This window comes from Macaca fascicularis, chromosome 2 (assembly GCF_037993035.2).
Source record: "Macaca fascicularis isolate 582-1 chromosome 2, T2T-MFA8v1.1".
Lineage (NCBI taxonomy): Eukaryota > Metazoa > Chordata > Mammalia > Primates > Cercopithecidae > Macaca > Macaca fascicularis.
In genome coordinates this window covers 30,792,201-30,817,500 of record NC_088376.1, presented here as the reverse complement: position 1 = coordinate 30,817,500, position 25,300 = coordinate 30,792,201, and the positions used below count along the sequence as shown (strand labels likewise).

The 25,300-nt window shown below is 35.0% G+C and overlaps 1 protein-coding gene across 1 annotated transcript in view; it reads right to left on the bottom strand.

Annotated features, from left to right (window-relative positions):
- TBC1D5 (TBC1 domain family member 5) overlaps positions 1–25,300 on the bottom strand; it is a 564,828-nt gene that overhangs the window by 397,078 nt on the left and 142,450 nt on the right. Inside the window, exon 3 of the mRNA XM_074030923.1 lies at positions 7,963–8,086. The gene's annotated coding sequence lies outside the window, so the exon portion shown is untranslated. The remainder of the gene's footprint in view (positions 1–7,962; positions 8,087–25,300) is intronic.

Here is a 25,300-nt window from a genome sequence, read left to right as displayed (position 1 = left end):
GGGATGGAGCTGGTACATGTCCTCAAAGGATAGTGAAATGGCAAAAGAAAACACTACCGTAGGCAGGAAATTTTATCTAAGAGGCTTAGTTTGGACATACTCTGGTTGAAGTGAAGCACAAGGATACAACTTTTCTTTCTTATTATTCTTTTGTTATGTTATGCACAGGAACATGTTCCAGAAAACCAACGAAGGTTATTGACGAATAATACATACATTCTTTATTCTCTCCCATCATGAAGCACTTTTCTGCACTTGGGTACTGACTAAAAGCTTTACACAAATGGGATTTGGCCTGTAGGGCATGTAGAATTTGGGTATTAAAAACCACATCTACTTTCTCCCTAAAATCTTTCCATGCTTGTATCACTGACAGTTTCCTTGTAATTCATAAAGCCCTTCCATTATCTCTTCCTTTCATATATTTAATATCTGTGCTTTTCTTTTCTTTTCTTTTCTTTTTTTTTTTTTGGGAGACAGAGTCTTACTCTGTCACCAGGCTAGAGTGCAGTGGCGTGATCTCGGCTCACTGTAACCTCCGCCTCCCAGGTTCAAGCGATTCTCCTGCCTCAGCCTCCCGAGTATCTGGGATTACAGGCACATGCCACCACGCTCAGCTAATTTTTGTATTTTTAGTAAAGACAGGGTTTCACCATGTTGGCCAAAATGGTCTCGATCTCCTGACCTTGTGATCTGCCCTTGTAGGCCTCCCAAAGTGCTGGGATTACAGGCGTGAGCCACTGCGCCGGGCCTTGTGCTTCTTTTTCTAATGCAAGTTGACAATGAATTTATTAACTCTGTAAACCAAAATGTATCTGAGACAAGTCTCAATCAATTTAGAAGTTTATTTTGCCAAAGTTAAGGAACATGACACGTGGCACAGCCTCAAGAGGTCCTAAGAACATGTTCCCAAGGTGGCTGGGTTTATAGCTTGATTTTATACATTTTAGGGATACATAAGACATGAATCAATATACGTGAGGTATACACTGGTTCGGTCCAGAAAGGCGGGGCATCTCCAAGCAAGGGGGCTTCCAGGTCATAGGTGGATTCAAAGATTTTCTGGTTGGCAATTAGTTAAAAGAGTTATGTAGAGGCCATAGATGGCAACTGTTTCCTATTAAATCTTTAAAAGGTATTGGACTCTCAGCTAATCTCTTCAGGATCAGAAAAACAGCTGGGAAGGGAATGGGAATGGGATTCTATTGAGAATGTAAACTTCTCCCACAAGAGAGAACCCTGAAGGGCCATTTCAAAATATGTTAAATATGGGGTAAAATACTTTGATTTCTTACAGGGCCTGCTATCTGTCATGCGATGCTATATATACTACAGTCAGGGTGGTATTTGTTATCTTAGTGCTACAAAGAGTCTGTTTTGTCAGTCTTATAATCTCTATTTTAATGTTAATGCTGCTCAGTTTTGTGCCTGAACTCCAAAGCAAGAAGAGTACAAACAAGCCATGACAGATCTTTCCATTCCTGCCATGGCGTGAGCAAGATTTTTGGAGTTCTTTGGAATCCCCTTGGACAACAAGAGGATCCATTCAGTTGGTTGGGGAGCTTAGAATTTTATGTTTGGTTTACATGTCTAACCATTGAAATTGCTGGTATCCAATAGTTTGGTTTTTGGTTTTTTTTTTTTGAGACAGGGTCTCATTGTCACCCAGGCAGTGGCGCAATCTCAATTCCCTGCAACCTCTGCCTCCCAGGTTTAAGTGATTCTCCTGCCTCAGTCTCCCAAGTAGCTGGGACTACAGGTATGCACCACCACAACCGGCTGATCTTTTGGTATTTTTAGTAGAGACAGTGTTTCACCATGTTGGCCAAGCTGGTCTTGAATTCTTGACCTCAGGTGATCCACCCGCCGTGGCCTCCCAAAGTGCTAGGATTACAGGCACAAGCCACCGTGCTTGGCCTAGTTTGTTTTTAAGCCTACCAAAAAGTAAGAAATTTCTATTGGTTTAAAATTCATTTCCATTTCCTGTATTTTCATCATCATCTTCACCTTTTCATGACTAGTCATTACTCAATTTAGGCTCTCCTCATTGCTTACCACAGACATTACAATAACTACTAAGCCTGCCTCTACACCTTTGGTTTCTCCTCTTGATGCCATCTTACAAGCTAATATCAGAATAATCTCCAAGAGCATAAGGTTTGATTTTGGCATGTCTTGCTGCATACCTTTCTGTCCCATCCCTGAAAGTTTAATAGAATGCAACTGATCATGAGTGACATTTTTAAAAGATAATCTTAAATTAGCTCAGATTTATCAAAAAGGTAACTCATTTTCAAATTTTGATAATATAATTATTTTTATTAACAATTTACTTAAGAAAACTTTCCATAAATGATTGCTATATACTACAGAACCCTTAATAGCATGAAGTTACCATTATTAACTGCCTTAGAACAATAATTTACATACAGAAGTGAACTATACTCACTGACCACTTCTTTTGTTTTGATGAATACAAACAGAAATAAAAGAATAAACAAGTAGAAGAAAACCATTGAAGACATTGGTAAACACACATGTAGGAAAAGTCAGAGTAGGAAAAGCCAAAACAAATTTACATTTTTATATTGCTACAAAATTCATGTCGCACAACCTAAAGTACCTTCCTCCCTCAACACAAAATAAAAATAAAAAATAAAAACAACTGCTTAACATGAATGAAAAGCATATTAGTGCTGATAAATGTTTAACTGATTAGTCAAAGAGCAAGTATCAATTCTAACTATTTGTTGGTAAATAGAACCAGATATTTATACATCAGTAACTGATCATAACAAAAATTAAGAAATTTTCCATGAACAATTTTAGAAACAAGATAGCTATGAAACCTATGTATGTGAGAAAAAAAACCAAGAGTGATAGTCTCCGTTTTCTCAGAGCTACTTTGCCACACAATAGCTTAACATTCCATTTGGATGTATGTTGTTGAGGATAAGAAGTTTGTGTGCCGATACATCACTTTTCCAAATAAAAATATAAAGTTTAACAATGCAATTTGCTGCTAACAAGCATTAAAATGGAAATATATTTTGCTTGCTTTCACTGCAACTTTCATTTGTGGTCTACATTCTGGCATTCTTTGTTTTGTTTTTGTTGTTGTGGTCATTGTTTTTGAGACAGGGTATCACTCTGTCACCCAGGCCAGAGTATAGTGACACAGTCACTGCTCACTGCTGCCTCAACCTCCCATGCTCAAGTGATCCTCCCACCTCACCTTCCCTAGTGGCTGGGATCACAGACACATGCAACCATGCTGAGCTACTTTTTGTTCTTTGTATCTGAACCAAGCAACAGCTATAGGAAGATTTTTCTTTAATGTTAAAAATTAACATTTTAAAATTTATCAGGACATAAATATCAGAAATTTAAGTAAAACAATCAGGATACAGACACAGAGAAAGACACAGCTACACACCAAAACAAAACAGGGGTATCCTGAATTTCTAAGAATGAGTCAGTCCTGGCTTTCTGATTACCCAGCACAATCATGTTATGAAAACATTAGAAATTTTCATGATGCAAAACCTATCTCTTGCAGATTGGAGTAACCCATATGCATGGTTTCCAACAACCAAGTTCTTCTGTCTACCCATATACATATTACCAGAGTACTTTTTCAAGAACCCTTGTTCTACTATAATTCTATTTTATAGCTCCTAAAAACAACAAACTATGACATTATAAGAAGTCAACTCTAAAATTTAACCCTTAATAAAATCACAATATTATCCCAAAACCTGAAAGGATTTGCTCTCTGAATGATTTCAACAATTCGTTTACTTAAGGTGCAATGTCAGTTTATGTAAATAAGGAAATCTTTATGGAAAACACAAATGTAACCAACTATATAATATAAAATTATCACCTTAAATTATAATTTAATAGTAATAATTGCCAAGACTGTGTGAAAAGCATTTAGGAAAAGTCACTGATTTAATAACATAGTCAATATAAAATGGACTTCTATTTTAAAAGTATCCAATAACAATAAATAACAAAATAATAAAAAAAAAAAAAATAATGAATTTCGATGTGATCAAAAACTAACAGTCATGAACAGGTTGAATTCATAGTTATATATGGGAATATTTTTCAAAAAGTTCTCCCACAAGAAATTATTTATTGTGAATAACAGATTAAATGGGAGTGAGAAAGATGAGGAAAAAGGGGTTGTTCTCAGCTAGGTATTGGCAACATTATTCTGAAAAACAACTAGATATAGTAAATATTTTAGGCTCTGTGGGCCATACAGTAGCTGTTGCAACTGCTTAACTTTACTGTAAACTAATAAGCATGGCTGTGTTACAATAAAACTTTATTTATGGACACAAATGTGAATTTCATATAATGTTCATATGTCAATAAATTGCATTCCTCCTTTGAATTTTTTAAACTGTTTTAAAACAAAACCATTCTTGGTTTGTAGGTTGTACAAAAATGGATGTCAGGCCAGATTTAGCTCATGGGCCAGATTTAATCAAACCCTGTTCTAAATCGTATGTTTAATCACACTCTCAGCCTTCAATCACAATACAGAAACGAAATCTTTCAGCCTTCAATCACAATATAGAAACTAAATCTTTCATTCTCCATATTTTCCGCATCAATTTCCTAAATATTTTATGGTCTATTTCCTATTCTCTTTCTAATAAATAAATAAATAAATAAATCTTCATTTTTAATAGCTATATATATAAAAAACTTTTTTTTCTTTTTTAAGACGATGCCTTGCTCTGTTGCCCAGGCTGGAGTGCAGTGGCATCTCAGCTGCCTGCAACCTCTGCCTCCCAGGTTCAAGCGATTCTCCTGCCTCAGCCTCCCAAGTAGCTGGCATTACAGGCATGCAGCACCACACCCAGCTAATTTTTTGTATTTTTGGTAGAGATGGGGTTTCACCATGTTGGCCAGGCTGGTCTCAAACTCCTGACATCAAGTGATCTGCCCACCTTGGACTCCCACCAAAGTGCTGGTATTACAGGCATGAGCCACCAAGCCCAGCCTAAAACATTTAAATGACAAGCAAAATAAGGTAAATCTTTACAAATGCCATAGGACATTTGCAAATTTTCTTATGTAAGAGGAGATAAAGATCATATTCATACACTGTGAGAATGTAGAATTCACATTCACTGACCACAACACAAATCTAGAATTTTTTTTATTTTTATTTTTTTTTTTTGAGACAGAGTCTCGCACTGTTGCCCTAGCTGGAGTCCAATGGCATGATCTCGGCTCACTGCAACCTCTGCCTCCTGAGTTCAAGCGATACTCCTGCCTCAGCCTCCCAAGTACCTGAGACTACAGGTGCCCGCCACCATGCACGGCTAATTTTTTGTATTTTTAGTAGAGACGGGTTTCACTATATTGGCCAGGCTGGTCTCGAACTCCTGACCTCGTGATCCACCCACCTCAGTCTCCCAAAGTGCTGGGATTACAGGCGTGAGCCACCTCGCCCGGCCAAATCTAGACTTACTTAATGACAAAAAAGTCCCTGTTAGATAATCAAATGGAAACAGATTTCATTTCTAGTTACTTTACATAACAAAAACACTATATAACATATGACATGATGAGTTAATGGATGCACGCTTTGAGAATCAATACCTGCCAACATTTAAAATTTTAAAAAGACACTATGTGCCTCCTGATGAGAAAATACAATGGCACCTACAGTTCTATCAAAGGGATTAAGTTTAAATGTAATCAAACTCTGACCCTACCTGCCAACTTAGAAAAAAATATAGAACAAAATGTTTAACTTCACCATGAATACAAGATGGACAAAATACAGATTGTAGGGAACTCAGCAGGTCAAACAACTCAGGTACTTCAGTGAATAACATATAAAGAAAAGAAAGGGCTGGAGGGAAAAACCTACTGCTTAAGAAAGTCTTCAAAGGAAAATATAGTCCAGACTCAGTGGCTCACCCCTGCAATCCCATCACTTTGGAAGGACGAGTCGGGAGGATCACTTGAAGCCAGGAGCTCAAGACTAGCTTGGGCAATGAAATGAGACACCGTGTCTCTAAAAAAAATTAAAAATAAGCCAGCCATGGTCCATGGTGGTATGCATCTGTAGTCCTAGCTACTCAGGAGGCTTAGGCAGGAGGATCACTTGAGCCCAGGAGTTCAAGGCTGCAATGAGCTGTGATTATGCCACTGCATTCCAACCTGGGCAACAGAGTAAAATCCTGTCTAAAAAAAGTGCGGGGGGAGGGGGGGCGCGCAGGGGAGGCCGGGTCCCGTGGCTCACACCACTTTGGGAGTAATCCCAGCACTTCGGGAGGCTGAGGCGGGCAGATCATGAGGTCAGGACTTCAAGACTAGCCTGGCCAACATGGTGAAACCCCATCTCTACTAAAAATACAAAAATTAGCTGGGCGTCGTGGCCCACAGCTGTAATCCTAGTTACTAGGGAGGCTGAGGCAGGAGAATAGCTTGAACCAGGGAGACAGAAGTTGCAGTGAGCAGATAGACACCACTGCACTCCAGCCTGGGTGACAGAGCAAGACTCCATCTCAAAAAAAAAAAAAAAAAAAAAAACAAATAAACAAAAAAACTTTTTTGAAGTGAACATGAACAATTCTAAACTATAGTGTCTAGAGACGCACACTTAAGTGACAAAACCATAAAGAAACAGAAATAGGGCCAGGCGCAGTGGCTCACGCCTGTAATCCCAGCACTTTGGGAGGCTGACGTGGGCACATCACGAGGTCAGGATATCGAGACCATCCTGGCTAACATGGTGAAACCCTGTCTCTACTAAAAATACAAAAAAATTAGCCGGGTGCGGTGGCGGGCGCCTGCAGTCCCAGCTACTCAGGAGGCTGAGGCAGGAGAATGGCGTGAACCCGGGAGGCAGAGCTTGCAGTGAGCTGAGATTGCGCCACTGAGATCTGCCTGGGCGACAGAGCAAGACTCCGTCTCAAAAAAAAAAAATAAAGAAACAGAAATAATTTATTATTCTGAAAGTCAGAAGTTACTTTTGGAGGGAAAAAGAGGGTTGTGACTGGCATAGAACACATTGAAGAGCTTCTGCAGTGGCTGGTAAAGTTCTATTTCTTGACTTAAGTAATAATTACAAGCATGTTTACCTTAAAATAATTCACCAAGACATATATTTGTTTTGAATGGTTTTCTGTATCTGTGATCTATGTTATGATGAAAAGGTTGAAAGCTAATTAAAGCAAATTAATTTCATACACATATCATACAAATGATACACACACTTTTTTACATATACATGTAAAAACTTAGAGGGTTCAATCAAAGCTCTAGTAAGAGCAAAAAAATCGTAAATTAGCACTCTGTTAAATGTAAAACAAAAGAAAATATAACAAATAAATGAGCCAGCACTTATCTTAAGAAGATTATAAAAACAAAATAAACCAAATAAAATAGCAGACAGAGAAGCAAACAAGCTAGTTCTTTCCTTCTTTGCAAGCTCATTAAAATAGACTAAATTTTGATAAGTTGACCAAGTGGAAGGGGAAAAAACAAAGTATTCTTAGTAACAGCAAGAAAGATAATATAATACCAGCCCTCAATAAGATTATTTAAACACTGGAGCGGGAGGGTGAAGATTATGTACAGCTTTAGGCCAACAAATTTGAAGAGCTAAATGAAATAAAAAATAAGAAAGGACAAATCTGTTCTAAGAAAGGACAAATTTCCAAAAAGAAAGAAACTTCCAGTTCATTTTATGTTGGCATGATCCTAACCCCAAAACATGACAAAGAGAGCACAAGAGGAACGATCTCACAATACACCATGAACAAGAAGTAATCTTTTCAAAAATGCAAGGGCAAAGATTAGAAAGTCTATTAACTGATTATGTAAGTCAACTAAAGGAAAAAAGACGTAACAATGTGTCACTCAATGTGGCAAACCTTTGATTAAAAAAATACTTTGTTTCAATTAGCAGAGTATGATGGCACATACCTGTAATCCCAGCTACTTGGGAGGCCTCTGAGGGAAGATCTCTTGAGTCCTTGAGATGGAGGCTACAATGGGCTATGACTGCACCACTATATTCCAGACTGGATGACAGAGTGAGACTCCATCTCTAAAAAAAATTTAATTAACTAAATTAAAATAAAAATAAACTAAGCAAACAAAATATAAAACTTCCATGCATCAATACAGCATTAGGGTGAAAAAAAAACTCATAGATAGCATTTATAATGCAAAACATAAATGGATTTTGCCATTTAAACACAGACACCTAAAGATATTAGCTATTAATGCCAATCCTATTAATTCAACATTGTTAGAGAGATTTTACCCAACCCAGTAGGTCAAGTAAAAGAAATCAGAAGTATAAATTTTAAAAGGAAGACAAAATTATAATTTGCACCTAATAGTGTCTACAAAAACTGAAGATAATCAAATTTAAAAAATTTTAAATCATAAAATAAGACTGCATGACTTATAAAAAAAAAAAGAAGAAAGAAAGAAAGATTCCCTATACACTAAACACTGCTCAAAACTTAATATTTACTGTGAGTGATATGCCAGGGACTGTGCTAAACACCAAACAAACCAATACCAACCATAACTAAAATAACCCAGCACAAGGGCAACAACAGTCTTGGTGCATTATGAAAACCTAGATATAAAAAAAAAGTGTGACTTGTTTGAAGGACCCAAATGGCAAATCAAGATGCACAACATACTCCTGGATGCGAATGCTTATTATTGGCATATATAAATTTTCTATAAAGTAATTGATACATCTAATGCAAATCTAATAAAAATTCCAAAGGGACTGTGAGACAGAAGACGGCAGGAAGATTCTGAAGTCCATGTAAATTGTCTGAGAATACCTACAATTTTTAAAAGAATAATGATATAAAGGGAATAGCCCTATAATGTAGAAAAACAATAAATCCTGTTACTTAAAGGTGTAAGGTTTGTGTAAAGAGAGACATACAGATCAACAGATTAAAACGAAGTCCCAAACAAATCCGTAAATATATCAGTTACGTACATGATCAGGGGATATTTGTTGATGGATTAGTTATGGTAAGAGAGTTTTCTGGTTGCACAACTGGATAGAAAGATATTCTTGACTAAAATTGGGAAAACTAAACAGAGAAGGACTGAACAAAGGAAGAATATAATAAACTTAAATTTAGACTCGTCAAATTTGAGGAACCATCATGAAATCCAAGAAAAGTGACATCAAATAGATAGATAGATATGCAGGCCTGGAGGTCATAACAATAGCCTAGGCTGGATCTGTTAACTTGGGAGTCCTGCATACAAAGTGGTTAACTGAAGTCATAGACACAGACTAGATTGCCAAGAGAAGGGTATAGTGAGAAGAGAAAAGCACTAGATCTTGAGGAATACAACACAATGAATCAGGAAAATCAGGAAGGCATAATATCATAGAAGCAAAGGCAAAAATATATTTCAAAATGAAGTACACTTAAGGTCTGAAAATGTCACCTGGAATTCTCAAAGTACATTCTGTATAATATAAGGTTATAGACTCACAATGTGAAGAGTAAAGAATTAAGATTTCAAAACAGTATCTTTAGAAAGGGCTTATAAAATTTTAAAAGGAAATGAGAGAAGACAAAGATATTTTTAAAAAGCAGTCTGGAAGGACATATTCAAGTAAGAAACAATGGTCATCACTGGGGAAAGAATTACAAGTGGTTTTTAACTTCATACATTTCGGTACTGTTTGACTATTTTAGCAAACACATGAAGTACTTATACATTAGCAAAAAATAAAGATAGTTGAACCTGGAAAAGCAAATTGGAAAAGAAAACAACCCAGACATTGCCTTATAAAAATATTTTTATCATTACTTAAAAGTTGAAAAACTTTACAGAGCTCCTCACAGATCTACTGCATTCTCTTTCATGATAGCCATACCCTATAAAATGAAATACTTTTATTCATCTTTTAACAAGCATTTATTATACATCTATTATGAATCAAATCATTGTGCTGAAAACATTGGACGCAAAAATATAAATAAATTACTACCCCCCCTTAAGCTTCATGGGCCTACAGTTTAATGGAAAACAGACATGTAAACAATCATAATTCAATATGATCAGTGTACACACAAAGTGACAATGAATGTACAAGCTAAGATATTTTACGAGAGAAATAAATTTGAACTGATTCTTAAAGAAAGAAGGAGGTAGGAGTTCCAGGCAAGGAACTTCTAATATATTTAGAATCTGCATTCACCCATCCTACCCACCATGCTAGTCGATGCCCTATGTATGTCCCACCACTACCACTGAGGATCTCATCAAATCCTCACCTCTCTTTTAAGTAGTCAGCATAGACAAATGGCTATCATTTTTCCTGTATGTTAAAAACAAATCAGCATCCAGACATCAAATCATGATGATTTCAACATCCCGCTTACAGATTATTTTTAATTTTGAACCTGTCACAATGCATAGTAGTACCATGAGTGGGAAAAAAAGAAGAAAAAAATAAAATGAGCCCCAAAATCAAATATAACATATATTTACTTTTGTTGTGCTTTTGCTCAATTATATAAGAAAAAAATGAAAGTTGAGAACTCTAAAGTTAGGTTTTTCTACTAGGAAGGAAAAAAAAAAAAAAAAACCTCTGTTCTTTAATGTTTAGAATAATTAGTATTTAGTTGTTATTGTCCCAGTACTTATTACTCCTAAAACCTGTTCTGGGGAAACTTGTGTGCCTAAGGAACTGGATTTAATGGAACCTATTAACTTTTTTAAGACACTGTCTAAAAACACTGATTGCATATCACTAGGAGGTCAATCCTACAATCATCTTTTCCCAAATGGTCACTACTCCAAAGCACATTAGCTGTTCATTCAGTAACAGTTTTGGTGTACTATGTTTAAAGTCCTTAAGGAGTATCAGTTAACTGATTATGTTGCTTGAAAGCAGTATTAAGTAGTAAAACTAATTCATCAATCATCACATTTTCCTAAATATTTTTCATATATTGCTATTTTAAGAAAAGAAAGACCATAATAATTACAGAAAAAGTAATCAGTGCTACAATTTTCTTTGGAAAAGGTAAATATATGCATGGCTGGCTGTTGAAATAAAAGTCTTTCCAAGAAGCAAAGTGATAGGCCAGGAGTTGAAAAGAATCAACTGCAAAGAAAACCTCATTTCTATTTTCAATTGCTATTTCTGTTGACAACAACAAATAGTCGTTTATTTATATATCTATTGCCTCAGATAAAACAACACAACCAATGTATATGATATTTCACATGATTTAACAAAAAGAAATAATCTCATTCCTTTATAAAGGATAACTTTTCAAATTAGAGTAATTTACATGCTTTTAGTGTTTTTCTGTTTTTGAAAATTAGTAGGTTACGTTTGAAAAACTTTGCCAAAGGAAATATAGTCCCACATTTTCACAAAGGGAAGAAATGTTAAAAATTCAAACTTTCAAGCTAAGGTTACAGGTATTCTAAATGAAAAATAATTTTTTCCTCCAATAGTCTCTTTAATTACTATAACTATACTGCAGTATCCTTCCTATATTATAACATTATAGCACAATATTTGAGATTGCTTTTTAAGCACTCAGTATTCTACGGAGGAAAAACATGAAACTAAAGCCACATTAAAATGACAATTTCCTCATTCAGTAGAGGAAAAAAATCACTTAGTTCTTTCCTGAATAAATCAGTTTTAAAGACACTGTAATATATAGTGATAAAGATCTCAATTCCGTAACACAGATAAGCTTAAGTGCTTAATATATTCAGTTATGTGAGCATTTTGTACACACTAGGAGTTCATGGATTACACATCTTACAGTCTGCTGTGAACATGTGGAATTAGGCACTTACCTTAAAATACCACCCCACCACAAAGAATTATTATTAATAGTTTTGTCACCAAGAGCAAATTTTATTTCTAAAAACTGATAAGTAGGGACAAACTAAAATACAAAAACAACACAAGACAAAACACAACAAACAAAAACAAAGCTGCTTACTGAAGGTAAAAGGTAACAGAAGGCCACAGTTTTGAAGATCTGATACACAGGAATCAGGGATCCCCTTCTGGAGCAAATCTTTAAATTAATAAAAGTAGGGCCTTCTGTTTACTTTTTGCTATAAAACACTCATCATCAATTTCAAAATAAGAACCTTAAGAGTTAATAAATAGTAACACAAACCAAAGCTAATGATATTAAGGATTCCAATAAATTTTAAATAAACTACCTAAGACTAAAAGCTGAAAATTTTAAGCCCTCCTTCCTTTTCTCTTTCCCTCTCCTCTCTGTTTTACTGTCTGTATCCCTTCACATATATATGCATATACACATAAATAAAATTTATTCCTTTTAGAACACTGGGTAGTTAACCAGAAAAATTAATAAAATCTTGAATAAACAAACTTAGAAGGTCTATTTAGTTGACATTTACTTTTTGAATATGGAAATTCTGTTGTTCGACTTCACTAGACACTAGAACTCCTCTTAGAATATTTTGGTAAACAAAGAACCTAGTCTTTTTGTTAAATTCAAACGGCAGGAAAGGAATGTCTTTGATATACATAACTAAATCACCATCTTATTATTCTCCTATCCTAAATCATAATTTTATATACATATATAAAACATTTCCTATGCCTACATTTTTACCAACACATGAAATTTTGCTTCCCTAACACTGTCCTAGCAAAATACATTAAACTTCATACCAATTATATGATTTGGTAATATATATTCCTTAAATATAAAGATGCCTCCAGTAATTCATTTTGTTTCTAAATAGACATCTCTCATCTCAGACTTTTTATGCTCAATATTTCTTAAGAGTCCACAAAAGAATAATTACCAAAATTAGTGAAATGTTTCACAGTCCTTATTTGGGAGAATAACCTGACTAAAGCAGACCACTCACTAATAAAGTGCAACTTAATAAATCATGTGGAATCTTATTTTGTTCAAACCCTTACTAACTCCCAGCACCATCTGTTACCATCAAAACTATATGACAAGATATGATATATAATTAATAGGTAAACAACAATCTAATTAAAATGGACAAATACTCCATGTTCCTGCCATTTGGGAGCTCTAATTACAGACTAAATTTTAAGCTTGAATTAAATATTTAAGCTGGAAAATTAACTTTCCTTCTCAAGCCTTGAATACATTAATACAGATATGTGAAGCGACTTCCTGATGGGAACTTAAACATGTAATTTAGTTTCATCAAAGCAGTTACTAATTGTTAAGCAGCAGTACCTTACCATATGTACACAATAGCTATTTAGAGCTGAAAAGGTGGTTCTAAAGCACCCCTCTGCAACCCTTTCCTGACATAAATATAAAATGTATATACAGCACAGCAGTTAATACTACACATTGAAAATAAATTACCTAGTCTTCAGTCTTTGATGCTTTCTGAAGACAATTAGAAATTGGTCTAAATAAACAAAATATACCTATATATGACAAAGTAAGAACCATACAAGTATAAAAGACCAAAAGATATTCAAGAATAAGCATCCAGGTATAAAATTCTCAGGTTACACAAAACTAATTAAAAACCCTGACCTACTGAATCAAAACAAGAGTATACTAATTCTGCTTTCCTTCCTAACTCTTCTCTTCATAGAGCATCGCAGGCTTTACTAATAATGTTCTAGCAAGCATTTAGAATGGCAACGTAAAGGTGAACACCCTTCTACATTTTTCATTTAATTTTGAATGTAGGAGGAATAATTTTTCAGAACAAATGACCCTAACAGGCACTTGTTTAGGAAAAATTCTCTAAGAATTTAAAATATACATGTATTTTCACTACTAATTTATATTTAGCAAATGAATGACAGAGAGGTTGCTAGAAAGGTATATATTACTCTTTAAAAATAGATTATTCTAATTCTTTATAACTATAAAGACTAACTGCAGGTCAACCCACATTAACATAGTTTGGTTACAAAAAGAACACTGTCAGAGTTGGTAGAAACTGCTTTTGTTTATATATTAAATATTATTTTGTTAAGCATTCAGTAGTATAACCATTAAATTTTACTAATAAAAGAACTAATTTTTATACTTTCACAGTAAAATATGATATTGCACTGGTTAAGATTCAAGGTCAATGACAAATATATAAGTTGATTATACTAAATCTCCCTTATTTGAAATTTTTACCAGAATTTAAGTAATTAACATTTAAATCATAAGATCTTTTAAGAATAAAAAGGAAATTTTTGTTCTGTATTGGCAATAGGAAACATATTTCATATTTTATAATTCATTACTATTGTTCTAGGTTTTTGCTCAAGAATAACATATATAATATTAACATATAACATTATATATTGCCTGTTTTTTGCTCCCAATATTTCTTTTTATCTCTTCTATCTTAAAATTGCCCAAGTTTTACTCATGTTTAAATTTTTACTCATGTAGCTATACAGCATTTGGTATTCCTAATAAAGTACTGCTCCCCAACTATCTGAATATGTTGATGCATTTTAGTTTCAAAAAAATCACAGATCTGCCCTGCATACACATAAGACGTGCTTTTACTCTTCATTAGTTGACAATATATATAGGTATACGGGTTTAAAGATGCCTTGTAATTACCCTAATGTTTCATAAAGATTTGTAGCCATACACTGGCAAATACCCACAGAAAGAGAACAAGGGCACTCTTTGAATAACCCCTTGAAGTAAATATTTATTTTCATGTTATTCTACATCATCTAAAAATTTGCAAACAGAGAATAATCAACAGATATCACTGAAAGATAAAAACCCAATCCTAAAAGATTTGATAGATATACAAAATCTGGCTGGTTCACATTTAAGCATCAAGGTTCTTTTCTAATATTAAATCAGTCAACTGGATGACAACAGAAGTTCCTCCATAATGCAGGCTAGAAAAGTCTATTCAATTTTATTTAAAATCTGTATGCTGTAAAAGTACATGTCATGGAATTTACTAGGATGACAACTATATAGATATGAAATTCATGACATATTGATTCAACATATTGAACTGGTTTTTAAAACCAATTTATATAAATGATTATAATAGTCTATATTATGTTTAGCCCATGAGGCATATGGTAGTAAATTTGAATTTAATTTTAAATAAATTTACATAAATATTAAAAGTTCAGTAATTTTTATCCACCCTGCATATGAAACAGAGCAAATAAAAAAACAAGAGGACTGTATATTATAAATGCACTTGAGCCTGAAACTCAAACCAGAAATCCAACTTCATTTCTTTAAAAGGAACCAAAGGATAACTGGTTTTTGTTAGGAAAAAAGAAAAACACATCACTGACAGAGAAAGTAATACTGATTATTAAGCAATATATATTTACAAATATGTAAATACATGTTATAAATGTTTATTTAGCAGTAAATATAATTTTCGTCTACTATATATTCTACAAAACTTAATGCATCAAAAACCTAGCAGTGACATATGGTATACATATATTCACATCAAATTATCAATTAAGACATATATACAGTCTCTTCACTTTGGAGAACTTATAAGCAATTTACAAAATGAAAATATTTTAAAAGGTACATCAAAAGTGTTTTTTATAGGTACTAGAAAGTCAGAGGTTCCATCATTGGTATAAGAATGATCCCAACTTTCCATTAGTAGAGCTCAAGCTGTGACTCTTGGAGACTTAGCCAGTATGAAACATACAGACTCTGAAAGTGGAGGCCTTGACCTTACCTTATCCTGAGTTCCATCCAGTAAGTCAACTGGCCCATATATCCATAAAATTTTATTCTGAAATTTAAAAACTAGTAAGCAAGAACCAAGATACAATATACAAATTTGAAGTGTATGGTTTCAGTATTATCAGAAGCATTATCAAATGCCTATCATTCGCCAGCAGCTTGACAGATTTTTTTTTTCTCTAACATTCAAAACAATTTACAAACTAGGCATTATTCCCACTTCACAGATGAGGAAACCATGGCTCACAGATTAAGTAACTTGCCTAACTTCACACAACTATAACTCAGATCTCTAACTAGAAAATCTGTTTATAACACTATTTTCTACAACATTTTATTCTGAAAATTTTCAAACTTTCAGAAAAGTTATAAGAATGTTATAGTAAATATTCACATACCCACTACCTAGATTCTACAATTGACATTTTACTATATGTATTGTTATCACTTACCTAACTACATCTACTAGACCATCCTATTTTTAATGCATTTCAAAGTTGCAGATGTTATTCTACTTTTTCAGTATTTTATTATATTTTCAAATATACAGAAAAGGTGAAAAAAATTACATTGCAAACTCATGTCTATCATCCAGAATCTTCAATTACATTTTATTGTACTTCAGTATCATAATGTCGATGTATTTGTTCATCCTTCCATCATTCCATCTTATTATATTATTTTAATTGTTAAAGTTATTGTTGCAACCTCTAAGTCCCCTCTACAAAGAGAGAACTACAGAAAAGTTGTTTACATGTATTTAATACCGCTATATGTCCTTAATCAGTTAACGTTATGTTTGGATACACAGGTTTTCAAGGTTTTTCACTTCTCTAACATTTCCACCAGGTGACTTTTAGAGACACAAACAGATCCTTTAGGAGAGGGCAACATGCTTGACTCAAAAGAGTTGAGAAATACAAAAGCACTAAAATATTTTCTTAGGCTATAAGAGAAATTGAGAAAAATAACACATAAAAAAAATTCCTAGGGAAAAAAATTTGCATTCCCTGACAATGAATAGATTAGTCAATCAAGAAACCTGATTATTACAAGTGACTCTGAAAGTTAGCTTTACAGTAAAGTTACACTACAAAAACTAAGCAACTACAATACCTTTGTACTTTTTCATGGTATTTATGGCTGTGATTCTATGATGCATACCTATAATTGTCATTTTGTGCTGATAACATTTTATTCTTAATTCACATGATGGGATTTCAAAATATCACCATTTCGTGGAGCTCGGCTATTAATCTTAAACTAATATACCACTTTATCATCACAATTCTCTCTATCCTTAAGTTCTCTTACTCCTGAACTCTCAGTACAAATACTTCCAAGCACATTGAAAAATCTAGTTCTTTGACTTCATTTGATTTAAATCTCTTATTCTCCTTCTTGCTTCATTTCCTTTCTTATCAATCTTAGACTCTATGAGCTACTATTTCAACTAACATCTCACCAGTCCATTGCTCTCTCTTTCTGTGTTAATCAAGTCCTGAAAGCCTTCCAACACTCACAATCTCACACACCTTCTCTTCCTCTACACCTAATTTCCTGAAGGCAGAGGAAATAATGGACCAACAGGAATTCCTTCCATCTTTGACCCTTTCACCCAACTCAAACACCTACATCCACTGTGGCAGCCAAGGAGATGTACTACTCAAGAGACAAAATGCTGTGGGGAATTATAGTCAGCTGACAATATCCAGCTTTCATACTTTCAGGATTCACTGTAGTGTTTAAGCCAAGGCCATACTCTCCCCATACATCTTACAAGGCCATGCAGCTCCCAAACAATGACAGGGATGCTACAGGAAAAACCATTCCTGCCAACACAAGGCATCTTGTAATAGGCAAAATTTGCTCTGTCTACTGCATTATCCCCTCACCATTGTCTCAGCTGGGACTTTTTGAAAACTGCATTGGAATCTGAAGTTCCTCCTCTCCAATCTGTCTTCCTCACTCCTCTCTTACCATAGGTGTTGAACCTACATGAGTCTGAAGGCTTTGCCTGCTTATTCCCTCCCTCCCCCCTCCCTCCCCCCCATCTCTCTCTCTCCCCCGCCTCCCTCCCTCCCTCCTAAGATTTCCCCCCAAGAAATCTCTTAAGCTGCTAATTCCATCTTGGCATCTGCCTCCTGGGAGATCTGAATTGTCATGTCAAATCTACACCTTTCATATTTCTTGCATTCTCAGTTAAAAAAAGTCTCCCCTAAATCAAGAACAACAAATCTCTGCTGCTCTGTGTCCCCCTCTGACAGTCAGTTCTTCAGATAATAGTAACATAGTACCTTTCACTGATAGTCTATAATGCTTCATGTTCCATTTATATATCAACTACCCGATAGGCTGATTTTTGCTTCAAACCACTCCACTCCAATTGCTTATTAAGGCACATTACACAGAGATGTCAAATTCGACGACCATTTTTGGCACTTCACTTCTAATCCCTCTATTTTTCACACTGTCGTGTTGTTGTCTCCAGCTGTGTGTTCAGGCATATCATTATTCACTGTTTCCCTCCTTCATCTCTTGGCCAAGTTTCTCTTTTCCCATCACTTGGCTTGATAGTAGTCAATTTATCCAAGGACTTCTCCTTATCTCTACCTATAATCCCTGGGCAACCTTAGATACCCATCAAATACACTTATTCATCTTTGTTCCATCAATGCCAAACACAATGCTTGGGAAATGCTTAGCAAATAATTTTTAAATAAGTTCATGCCAGCATTTATGTTAGTGATTCCAAGTACATATCTCTTACAGAAACTGATCTCCTGGCCTTGAGAGATCCATACATTCAACCATCTCCTATCTTTAATCAATAAGATGTCCAAACAGAAGTCATCCTCTCCCCTTTCAAACTTCTCCTCTTGTATTCTCTTGTAGGGATGGCCTTATCAACCAACCTCTCACGCAGGTCAAATGCCAGTATTTCCTTTCTGGCCTTCTCTGATGCAATCAACTGCCAAATATGATCAATTTAGTCCCTTCTTCTCCCTTACCTCTGACCCTGACTTAATTTAGTGTAAAGTCTCCTTGTAAGTATCTGGGCTCTTGAATTTTGCCTCTCATCTTAATTGCTAAATTCCACATAAGTGCTCTAACATTCAAATCTGATCTCACCTCTCCTTGGCTTAAATTCCTGCAGTAGATCACAATGCCTAGCACTGCAATTTGAGACTATTTCTATTTTTCATTTTTCTTTCCTCTTCTAGGAGAAAAAAACAAAGCCCAAATTTTTGGCATAACCCACAAGACTCTTCAAAAATCTACTTTGTATTTATAGTCTCAGGTCTCATTCTTACTCAATTTGCAAACCCAAACTACTTGCAGTTCCTCAGTACACTTTAGGTTTGTAGCCATTTCTAGGCTACCCAGGCAGTATTTCCGTCTGCTTAGTGTGTCTTTTTTCAATATTTCAATATTCTTCATATACATTCAGCCTGCACATTCTCAGGGAAGTTTTCTTGAAACTATCCTCCATCCTGACCTCCAAGCTGGTTTAAGAACCCTTCTTCTGGGGTACACTGTTTCCCATGCATTAATCTATCACATTATTCATCACACTAGATGTTAATTTTTTAACTACTACTCTTTCCTCTATAAACTACAAGCTCCTATTTGAAAAAATCATATTTTAACTCTGTTGATCCAGCACCTAGAACACTGCCACAGTAGGTAAAAAGTACTTCATGGAAAGAAGTTTAAAAAGTAAGGAGAAAAGAGAGACCTTTAGTATCTCAATAAATTTGTAAATTACTTTTCAAAACAAATGTAATTTCTGCTTGGTGATTCTCATCTCTATCTTTAATGCAGAATGAAAGGCCTCTCTAAGCTGTCCTCCCAGAACTTTGCTGGGAATCATCCTGAAATATCTCACATATTCCTGAAAAAGACCAATCAGCTAACACTCACCTACCATGGCACATCTATCCCTATGTGATATTTAAGGTCTGCTGCTTCCATTGCCTCCAAATTAAGCATGGGAGGGCCTCACCTGTTCCCCCATTGAGATATCTGTTGCCCTCTCTGCTGTGTACTGTTGATTATAGCAGGTCACTACTGTCACCAACAGGGCACCACTGCAGCTTCTTCAATATATCCCCACTCCCACTGAACTCAACCTCCCCTCTGCTCTAAAGACTGCCTTACCAAGTAGCACTGCTATCAACCATGATGCCCCAACACCTTTCCAACACTGTTAGCACAGTGGAGTCTGCAAAATGACAGTTAATTCGTGGACTATGGCAAAGACAGAATCCCTTTGCCTTCGTCGCTCAGAGAGTAGAAGGGCCATGTTGCTTGTCTCTAAGCATCTTATAATACTTCTCCTGATTCTCTTGTTCTTTCAGATTTATTTTCTCACAGCCCAGCCATCTATCTCCACAAGTGTAAGATTTCTGGACCAGAAAACAAAACAGACCCCAGGCTGAATTTAGAAATGCTGCTTTGCTAACAACTGAGACTGTGTCACCAGGTTTGCCACTTTGTTCTTGGATTTTTCTTAGGAAAAACTCACTTCTGTTCCTACACACACACACACACACACACACAGGTTGGCAGGCCAACCCTGCTAGCCTCCATGTTCCAGATAAGGCTAAATCGCTACAGGAAAAACAAGCAAGGACCACACTGAAAACATGCTACCCAGAAAGAGCCTTAAACATTACAACAAAAGACAGAAATATTTGAACACAAAACACCCTTTCTTGTTCCACATTTCTCATACTTAATATACTCCATTACCAATTTCCAACATCCCAGGTGCAGTGGCTCATGCCTATAATCTCAACACTGGGAGGCCAAGGCAGGAGGACTGCTTGAGCCCAGGAGATTTGAGACCAGCCTAGGCAATATTCTGAGACCCCATCTCTACAAACTTTTTTTTCAATTAGATGGGCATGGTGGTGTGCACCGGTAGTGGGGGCTGAGGTGGGAGGATGGTTTGAGCCCTGGAGGTTGATGCTGCAGTGAGCCTTAATCACATCATGCACTCCAGTCTGGGCAACAGAGTGAAATATTGCCTCAAAAAAAAAATTAAAAATTCTGAATTACATATGCCATTCAAAATACCTTTCCATTTACAAATTCAAGCCTCCCTTTCTTGGAAAACGTTCACAAATAACATTTTTACTTGAATTTTGGTTTGATTAGGCCAACAGTGTCATACCACCTACCCCATAGCATTTCAGGGACTAGAAAGCACTCTAGGTTCACCACTGGTAGGCACATCACCTCTACTGGCATTCCAAAAGCCACTTCCAGATAAACACAAGGAAGGAAAGGGAGGGCTAGAAAGACAAACAGCAGGACATAACCTGCCTGGCTGGGAATTATTAGTAAGGCTATCCCTATGATGGGGAGGATTCGTTCTTCATGTCATGAGAACATAAGAAAAGGACATTAACTTTTCTTGCAAAGTCTGTACTCAGTTCAGAATTTACTTTGGTGGGTAATATGTACCAACAAACTATGAATGTAAATAAGAGAATGAATTAAAAGAAAGTAATGCAAATTCTCTAAAAATATAAGCAACATTTAAACTAAATGTACAGTGAATATCAACGTCGCTGGTAGTACAATTTCATTCAAAAATTGATATACATTTAGAAATTAAATTCCTGGCTTTGTAAACATAATGAATATGCAAATATTTTAGGTTAATATATTTTTTCCATCAAGTGCTTTATGCAAGAAATTTTTCCTCGAAATTCCATTACTGACAAATTCCAAAATGTTCAGTTACTAAGAATAGAACTCTTTATTTTTCCTCATTTATTTTGATACTCTTAGCCATTCCTTAAATTGCCTATTCTTGGATTTTAACATCCAATCCTCCTAGAATTTTTACATTTTGATGAAGAAAAAGAAAACACATACACATGCGTTTAAGACTGTATTGCTTTTAAATTGATCTCTACAAGAAATACACCTCAATCTTAAAAAATGATGGGGGGTGAGAGGTGATGCAGGTTATAAGAGCATGAAGGAAGAAAGAACAGCCAAGAAGTGAGGCAGTAAAGTACAGATTTCAGTCAGTTCTAAGCAGTGGATAATTTTAATCTAGAAAGAAGGTCTTAATTCAGTTATAACTATAATATTTAAAATAGTACAATATACGTTAATAGAGAATCTGGATAGTAGCATTTTTGAAACAAGCAAAAACAGGAAAAAAAAATCCTCTCCTTATGTTGCACTTATTCAATTTGTGGGCTCCTGTTGCAGGTGGTCCTTGAGACAATATCATAGAAGATTTCTAAAACAAAATGGATAAATATGGCCATTTATATAAAATCCAGGTAGTTTTTCAAAACTGTATTTCTATTCATAGTGCCCAATTATCTATAAGGTATACAAGGGTGTAAGACAAGCTATTATGATTGATTGATTGATTTTTTTTAAGAAAAATAGTAGCATGTGTATACACAAAATGAATCTTATCTCCCTTCAAAGTACCCATTTTGAGCAGTTAGACATCAATTCCACTACAGAAATTTCAAAAACAGGCATTCCAAAAGTACTTTGATTGATGGACTATGTGTACATCTTCCCAAGGGGAACACTTCAAAAAAAATAACACAAATTTTGAGAAATAAGCTCTGATATATTTGCTAAAAATTTACCTCACTAATTTAAAATCACATGTAATACAGGAAAAAAACTGTAAAAGACACAAATTTCTCTGAACAAATTTTCATTTGAAAGTTATACATTTAAAGGGAATCTTTTCTTGCCACTGAATAAAAAGAAAAATGAAAGTGGTAAGGAATAGGTAAGTAAGTATTATAAAGTCAAGAGTAAAAGGCTATTATATTTACAATCCATTGAAAGTGGGGTGGGGCAGGGAACCACACCTACAGTAAGCACTCTATCACAGACACTGAAGGCAGTCTTTAAAATCTGCATATAAGAATTCTTCAGTTTTACAAAGTTTTACTTTAAGCTATAGTGTCTGCAAAAAGCGATTCCAACTAATAAACAGCAATTCACCAAAAATGCAAAAGCAAACTACTATCAATTTACATTTTAGTGCTTTAAAGACAGTAACATTTACTCTGATCAGTGCAGTGTTTTGAAATAGATATAATTAAAAACTAACTTTCAGTGCATCTAAGCAAACATCCACAGGAGCATTTTAAAATATATACTATCTTCAACTCATCTTAATCTCAATAACTCTTCCCACCTTTGTATTTAGAAATTTTTAAAAACTTCTCTGAACAAATTAATTTTCATTTGAAATTTACACATTTAAAACGAATCTTTTCCTGCCACTCAATAATAAGAAAAATGAAAGTGGGCCGGGCGCGGTGGCTCAAGCCTGTAATCCCAGCACTTTGGGAGGCCGAGACGGGCGGATCACGAGGTCAGGAGATCGAGACCATCCTGGCTAACACGGTGAAACCCCGTCTCTACTAAAAAATACAAAAAAAAAACTAGCCGGGCGAAGTGGCGGGCGCCTGCAGTCCCAGCTACTTGGGAGGCTGAGGCAGGAGAATGGCGTGAACCCGGGAGGCGGAGCTTGCAGTGAGCTGAGATCCGGCCACTGCACTCCAGCCTGGGCGACAGAGCATGACTCCGTCTCCAAAAAAAAAAAAAAGAAAGTGGGAGGAATAGGTAGGTAAGTATCATAAAGCCAAGGATAAAAGGTTATTATATTCACTACCCTTCGAGAATTAAATTTTTAAAAATTTCTAAATACAAGGATTATAATTTTACCTTTTGTGATTATTTATTTTGAAAGAGGTATAAAACAAATACTCTGACCACCAACCCTGAATGTTCAATGCCTTCAACCAAACTACTGCAATTAATATGAAATTCTAAATACAGAATATAATGCCACATAAATAGTATAACAGCCAAGTACTGTCTAAGAAGCCATATGTTTTTTCCCATTGTTCAAAAAAAGGAGATGACTTCCCGTCACTTATGTTTCTGATTAGCAAGGTGATTTATGCCACAATCACTAAAAATGCCAGCAAGTGAATGAGAAAATGCATAGTGACTGCACCAGATGTGCACAATAAACAGGAATCCCATTGTAATCTCTGGTACTTAGTTTATATGAAGGTAATGTAGGAAACACTCTTGGATATGGCAAAGTCACTCTTTTTTTACATTTGACTATAAATGATATGAAATAAATTGTGTGTTTTATACTTTATGGCATGCATACATTGATAAATTAGGTACCGTTTTGTATCCCAACTTATCTACAATACAAACCTGGCTAAGATCATGGGGATTAATTGCTTCAGAAGTGTGAAATGCAGCTTTTCCATTCTTTTCTGCACACTCAGTGAAGAAACAATGATTAATCACTGTTTAACTATTCTCTTGGGAATCTACAAGATTGCCAAAGCAGGATTTATCCTCATAAATCCAAAAAATACAGGTTTAGATTTGTTGCCAACAACTGAAAGAACATGAACTTAAACCCATTTGTTATCAGATTAAAATAATGTCAAGGTTTTAGAACCCTACTGGTACAGAATTCCCTTTAATCGGTGACTTCAATGGGAAATTAGATTAACACATAAGATATAATGAAAGCACATGTATTTTACAAAAGTAACAATAAACATTTTTTAAAACTTTGAAAATATCCTTGGCCTAATGTCAAACATCATACTATCGAACTTGAGCTGACAATCTCCCCTAGCTATAGAAATACTTCATTTCCTCTATTTTAAGAATTAAAATACATGCTCATTAGGTAAAAAACACTTTAAATGGATATTTCACATAGGAAATAATGACTTATTTCAATAAGTTTTATTCCACATTGCTAGAGCTGACAGGCAATTACGTGGGTAAAACTACTTGGTTCCAATAATACTAACATATTTCTAAGTCTTGAGAAGACAGAAATTGTAAACTCCAAACTTCTAAGCCTAAATCATCTAAAACTCTGTAATATTTTGAACAGAAGTACATAAGAGCAAAGGTTTCAAATATATTCCAAATAATTGGGGTTTTCAAAGAATCTTCAGCCAATGTTTACTAGTATACTGAATAAAGTAAGTAATTCTTAAGTTGAGGCAAAATTATTGTTCATACCACTTATAAAATGTGGAGCACATATTTTTAAGAATTGAAATCTTATTATCATTAATAAGTGTAACGTTAGTGGCATAACTGTCAAATCATTACAAATTAAAGGTTTTTTTTAATTCCCTTTAAATGGGTCAGCTGTTCACACTACAAACTAGTACAAACCCAAATACTGCTAAAGTGGGAATAATCTGAAGTAAAAACTTCAAATTTCTATATAAAATAGAAATACATATTTGACAAATGTGTTTTACACAGGTGAATGTAAATTAGAAATACAGACATCTTTCAATTATTATGGGTTAATTTTCTATTTGTCTGATCATATGTTCATATAACTTCTCCCTTCCAATTTGTCCATCTTCCTGCTACTTCTTTCAGGTGTACTAAGTGCCACAAGAGACTACCAGAACTGCAAGGAAAAGGAGGTGAAACTGTTGGTCAATTTCACTGTTCATTAAGCCCTTGTAAAAATGAGTAAGAGGAAG